At 39.3% G+C, this 5,864-nt stretch overlaps 1 protein-coding gene across 1 annotated transcript in view; it reads left to right on the forward strand.

Annotated features, from left to right (window-relative positions):
* The window catches only part of MAML3 (mastermind like transcriptional coactivator 3), a 365,293-nt gene that overhangs the window by 170,786 nt on the left and 188,643 nt on the right, over nt 1–5,864 (forward strand). The gene's annotated exons all lie outside the window — the stretch shown is intronic.

The raw sequence follows: 5,864 nt of genomic DNA on the forward strand, positions 1-5,864 counted from the left end.
TCTGATAAGCCAACTGCGCCCCTTCCTGGAGCCGAGGGACCTGGAAACAGTAGTACATGCACTGGTAACCTCTCGATTGGACTTCTGTAATGCGCTCTACTTGGGGCTACCCTTGTGCCAAGTTCGGAAACTTCAGTTGGTACAAAATATGGCAGCCAGATTGATCACGGGAACTTCTAGGAATGACCATATAACACCAGTCTTGAAGTCCCTGCACTGGCTGCCTATTAGTTTCCGGGCAAAATACAAGGTGTTGGTGATCACCTTTAAAGCCCTACATGGCTTGGGCCCAGAGTACTTGAGGGAACGCCTTCTTCCTTTTTGTCCGCCCCGCACACTAAAGTCCTCTGGAAGAAATCTACTACAGCCAAAAAAATCTAGGTTAACATCAGTTTCCCAGAGGGCCTTCTCTACTACTGCTCCTAAACTATGGAACGACCTGCCAGAGGAGATCCATTACATTTCCACTCTGACCGCTTTTAAGAAAGCACTCAAGACGAATCTCTTCCGGCAGGCCTTTCCAACTTACTTACCCTCCCCAGATATATAGATATTGTCCCCTCATTTGTCTATTCTTCCCCGCCTATGTTTCTGCCTTTTTAAAATGCTTTTAATGTTTTTAATGTTTTTTATACTATTATTGTTTAATTCTGTTTTAGTACTGGGTATGGGGGGGCGGTAGGTCTAGGGTTTGATTTTTAACTCTATTGTAATTGATGTATTTTATTGTTGTAACCCGCCCGGATTCTTCGTGATGGAGTGGGCTATAAATAAATCATTATTATTATTATTATTATTATTATTATTATTGCTGAGTGGAGGATTCTCAGAGCTGTAATTTGATAAGTAATTTTTCTAGCTATGTTGGTTGGGGATTCTGAGAGTTACAGACCCACAGAATAACTTCTCCACTGAAGATGATGGCAGGTTCTTGGAGCTGTAGTCCAAACAAATAACTTTTCCAAGCTCTGACTATTTCTCAACACTTTTCTTTCATAAATATACTGGACTGAAAATTAATCTGGATTTTTTTTAGCTGAAACCACTTTATCCTTGAACTGGATGTCTTAGCAGAAACGTGATGACATTGTTAATAAGCATGTAAAACAGGAGTGGGGAACTTGCAGCCCATAGCCACATTTTGCACCTTCCCAGATTAGCATCTCAGTCGCCCCCATTGATTACCCTGTCTTGTCTGTTTTAATAATTTTAATTGTATTGTTTTATTGCTATTGTTTATAATTATGATTTATTTGTTAAGGTAGGTGAGTAGGTTTTTGGGACATTGTATTTTATTGTATTTTAATGTTTTAATGTTGTTAGCTGCCCCAATCTTAATGGAGAGGTGGGATATAAATTATTATTATTATTATTATTATTATTATTATCATCATCATCATCATCATCATCATCATCATCATCATCATCATCATCATCATCTATTGTAAGCTGCCTTGAGTCCTGCACAGGGGTGGTGGTGGTGATGATGATGATTTGCAGGATGTGGCCATTTCTGAGGACCATGTGCCCCCCCTTCAATTTGAAGGTTGCAGTAGCTGGGAGCCAGCACGGTGTAGTAGTTTGGGTTTTTGACTTTGACTGGTGAGACCAAGATTCAAATCCCCTCTCAGCCATAGAAACCTACTTGGTGACCTTCGGCACATCAGACAGTGCCTCAGCTTCAGAGGAAGGCAAAAGGCAAGCCCCCTCTTAACAAATCTTGCCAAGAAAGCCCTGTGATAGTTTTGCTGTGCTCGCCATAAGTTGGAAACAACTTGAAGGCACACAACAACAAAGTAAATGAGGAGCCTCTCCTTTTTCCTGTTCTCTTAAATGGCCCCACACACCTTGTTTTGTTTTGGGATGGCATACTGGCAACTGGATGTGTGTTTCTTTGCTTTCACTTGCCACCACACCCCCAGCCTTCAGTAGCCCTGGGGGAGGTTTGGCCTGCAGCGAACTTTCAGAAAGTGAAATACCCTCCCCAGACCTCCAGTGCTTCCACAGCCTAGACAATCACCTTTGCCCTCTTTTCTTATTAAATCCATTAATAATCACATCAATGAGCCAAAGTAGATAGTTGCATGTACATCAGGTTGTGAGCTCAGCGGGACAGAGTCTTCTTTGTGAACCAAAACCAGAGTATGAACATCTCAGTGGTATTATTGTCAAATTTTAGGGGAATTAAGGCTGCATTTTGTAACTGTTTTTGAGAAAGACAGACTCCTAACCCCTTTCTCGTTGACACTGATTCTCCAGCAGATTAATTTGCCTATGCATATTTCAACATTATAGAGACAGTTATGTTTTGTGAAATAGGTAGGTCTATTGGGTGTTTTTCCCCACCATTTTTGGTTACAACCACATATTAAATTCTCCCCAAATTTAAGACAAATGGGGGCAATGTGATAATGACAGAGTCAAGAAAGATAATGATTTGCATTTCTGTGAGTGGCACAGAAAATAATTAATTAGGCATTCTGAGTATAAGTACATATGTATAAATTAGCATCTGTTCATCACTGAAACTGCAATAGATTTTTCATAGCTGAATATTAACTATGTGTAGCGATTACTAACATTTCTGAATGAAGGCACCACATTACTGTAGCTCAAAAGTAAAAGGGGAATTTAACCAATCTAGATACTAAAATGTCATACCTAAGTGGCTGTCATAGCACCATAGTATAATACCATTTGCTACAGTTTGGGTAGAAATAGTCTTTCCTTTTCTGTTCCTCTTGTATTTCCTGATAGGCATAAGAAAATCATGCCTACTCATTAGAAGCAGAACAAATCACAATTAGTATTTTAACTTGATAAAAAAGGGAATATTTAGTTTCAGGCCTTTTGATAGCCTCTTAAAGCAAGGTAGCTCTAGAAAATGGATGTGGAGAGGAGAATGTATAAAAATAATTTGACTGCAAACCGGCATGAGTATCATAGGACGCTTTTTTAGAAATCAGTCCTGATGATTCAGCTGTCACAACTATATTTGATGCAGCTACAAATGCAAGTATATTTGATTCACAAAACACAGAACAATATCCAGTGTGAGGATTGACCAATCATTTCCCATAGTCTAACTTTGCCTTTGTGAATGAATAATTGTTATGCCCATATGACTGCTCTTAAAATATAAGATGAATCTATCTGCTGAAAAGATATTCAGAAAATCTTTAAAAGAGTGTTGAAATAATTCAGTGTTGTGTTTATTGTAGATTGCCTGCAAATATGTCTAATTTCAGGAACTGGAGATGATGCTTCAGTTCTTGTAATCCACAGAGTCCAAATGTATATTGCAACTGGACCTACAGTATTTGCATGGTTAAGAAGGATCAGTGTGAGCTATGAACTCTACACAGCTGATTTCACCCAATTTCCATTGGAATCCCATAAGTGGTGGTATTAATAACTAAGTACAAAGGACCTATACTGTGGCAAATATTTTTTGTGATTTAACAGATAATTTTATTACAAATTTATGGTTACAGTTTTCCTGTTATTACCTTCTATGGAACAGCACTATATATGTCATCAGATGCTTATATGTGTGTCTTCATGTTGCCTGTCAATTTATGGTGGCCCCATGAATTTCATAGGATTTTCTTGGGGAAGGAATATTCACAGGTAATTTTGCCACTTCCTTCCATTGAAATATAGTCCCCCCCCCCAAGAAATACCCCAGGAGCAATGTTAGTTATCTATCAGCCTTCAGATATGCTGGATAGTGTTGTTGTTTAATTTAAGGACATCTTTCAGTCAATCCTTCAAATATATGTCACCTCATAGCGCCGCACCAGGGTGCTTATGGTGCCTCTGTAGCGGTGGGAAAAGGAGCCGCATTTTGCAGCTTTTTCGAGCGGATTGTTGCTGCAATTGATGGTTTGCCGCCCCTTCCTGCCCATCTGTCGAGCCCCTAAGTGTCATTCTTACTATGACTGTAACATGATTACAGTGGATCCTTGTTATACGCTGGGGTTTGGTTCCAAGATCCCCCGTGTATAACAAAATCCATGTATGCTTAAGTCCCATTAGGTATAATGACATAGCAAAATGGTGTCCCTAATAAAAAATGGTACATCAAGGTAAATGTATACTTTTTTGGAACATTTTCAAACCGTGTATGCTTAAATCCGTGTATAAAAAATCCGTGTATAAGAAGGGCCGACTGTATAACAGTAGCAGTGCTTTGGAACATAGGCATTGTCTTCATGGGCAAAAAAATCGTACTCATTTGGTTTCCAGTTCTATTGGAACACATGACATATGGCTGGTTTCACAGTGAAAGCACTTGTTTTAGGCATTAATATGAATTTTAAAAACTCAGTTTTTACTCTGTGGTTTTAGGAGGGGGAAAGAATGTCTGCTTGTAACCAGACATTCAAGGTGGAATTGAGGTGGGTGGGTTAATTGGAGGGAGGACTAGTCTGGAAAGCTTGATGGGTGTTGCCATTTTAAAAAACCCAAAACATTCAGGGCATAGTAACCAAAGGCTAGTAGGGTTTCTGAAATGGAGGTGTATTCAGTATTTTATGAACCTGTTTTTTTGCATACAGTCGTCCATTCGCATTTTCAGGCGTTGCGGTACCTGGCTGCATGTGCACTTTCTCAGTCAGGCAGCGGCAGCAATGAGGGCAAAGTACTGAATTGCAAGCATCTCCATCATGTGTGTATGTGTGCATGCATAAAGAGACATTGGCCTGTTACAGACTGCCAAAATAAAGCTGCTTCGAGTCTCTTTGGAGGTATGCTATTTAAATGATGCGTGGGTCCTAAGAGTCTGGAGGTCATGCCAAAGCCACACTCCATTCCTAAGCATAAGAGTGCAGCTTTGGTGCAGCTTCCGGACTCTTAGGACCCATGCATCATTTAAATAGCATACCTCCAAAGAGACCCGAAGCAGCTTTATTTTGGCAGTCTGTAACAAGCCATTAAGAATCAAATTTGAAACAACAGATAGTCTTCAGACCTCCCTCCCTTACTCATGATCACTCACTGGGACACAAAGTGGAGGAAGAGGATTGGATAGGGGAGACAACCAATGAGAGGGCAAGCTTGACAGGTACATAAGAAAGCTATTGGTTGATACATTTTGAAATTCTGGGAAGGGGGGGGAAATGCATCCCTTTTGTACCGATTTTGAATTTGGGCATTGCAAATGTGTAGTAGTAAGTACAATTTGATTCTAGTTTATTTCAAATAGGTATGGCACTAATGGGGTCATTGTAGATCAGGAAATGCAAGTTGAAGCTGATTTTATTTTATTTTATTTTTTGTCACTGTAGACAACCCCATAGGCATTGTCTCATATCAGGTCAAGGATAGAGGTTGGAAAAATTAAGTTGTTAAACCACATCTTCCAGAATCCCCCAGTTAGCATGACTAGTGAAAGCTAGAGCATTGTTCAATGAAGTAACTTTTAAAATCTCTGGAAATAACATATTTTTCTTAAAACAAAAATTAGTATGAACACTAGCTAAATAAACCTACCAGGTTCCTAAAAATAACTCAGCAAATGGCTTTCAGGGAGTATGATGAATGGAACTGCCTTATCTGGGTTCTAAGGCTTAGTGTTTTTTTTTCTTCTTGATTCTTTGCCCATGAGCCCCAAAATAAAAGTGTTTTTGTAGGAAGTAGACAAACCTACTGAACACTTATTTTGTTTGCCTGTTCATTTTTTTAGTACATTTCGTTCTGGTTTTGTGAAATTGTAGATTATTTTAAGTAATTCTTCAGAAGCAGTGGTCTTTCTCACCTAAGCTGTGCCAGATAATTTTTTATGTGGGAACGTATATCGGAGCAAATAATCAAACAAGTTTTTTGTGGGCTTTTCGGGCTATGAGGCCATGTTCTAGAAGAGT

Source organism: Sceloporus undulatus, chromosome 5 (assembly GCF_019175285.1).
Source record: "Sceloporus undulatus isolate JIND9_A2432 ecotype Alabama chromosome 5, SceUnd_v1.1, whole genome shotgun sequence".
Taxonomy (NCBI): Eukaryota; Metazoa; Chordata; class Lepidosauria; order Squamata; family Phrynosomatidae; genus Sceloporus; species Sceloporus undulatus.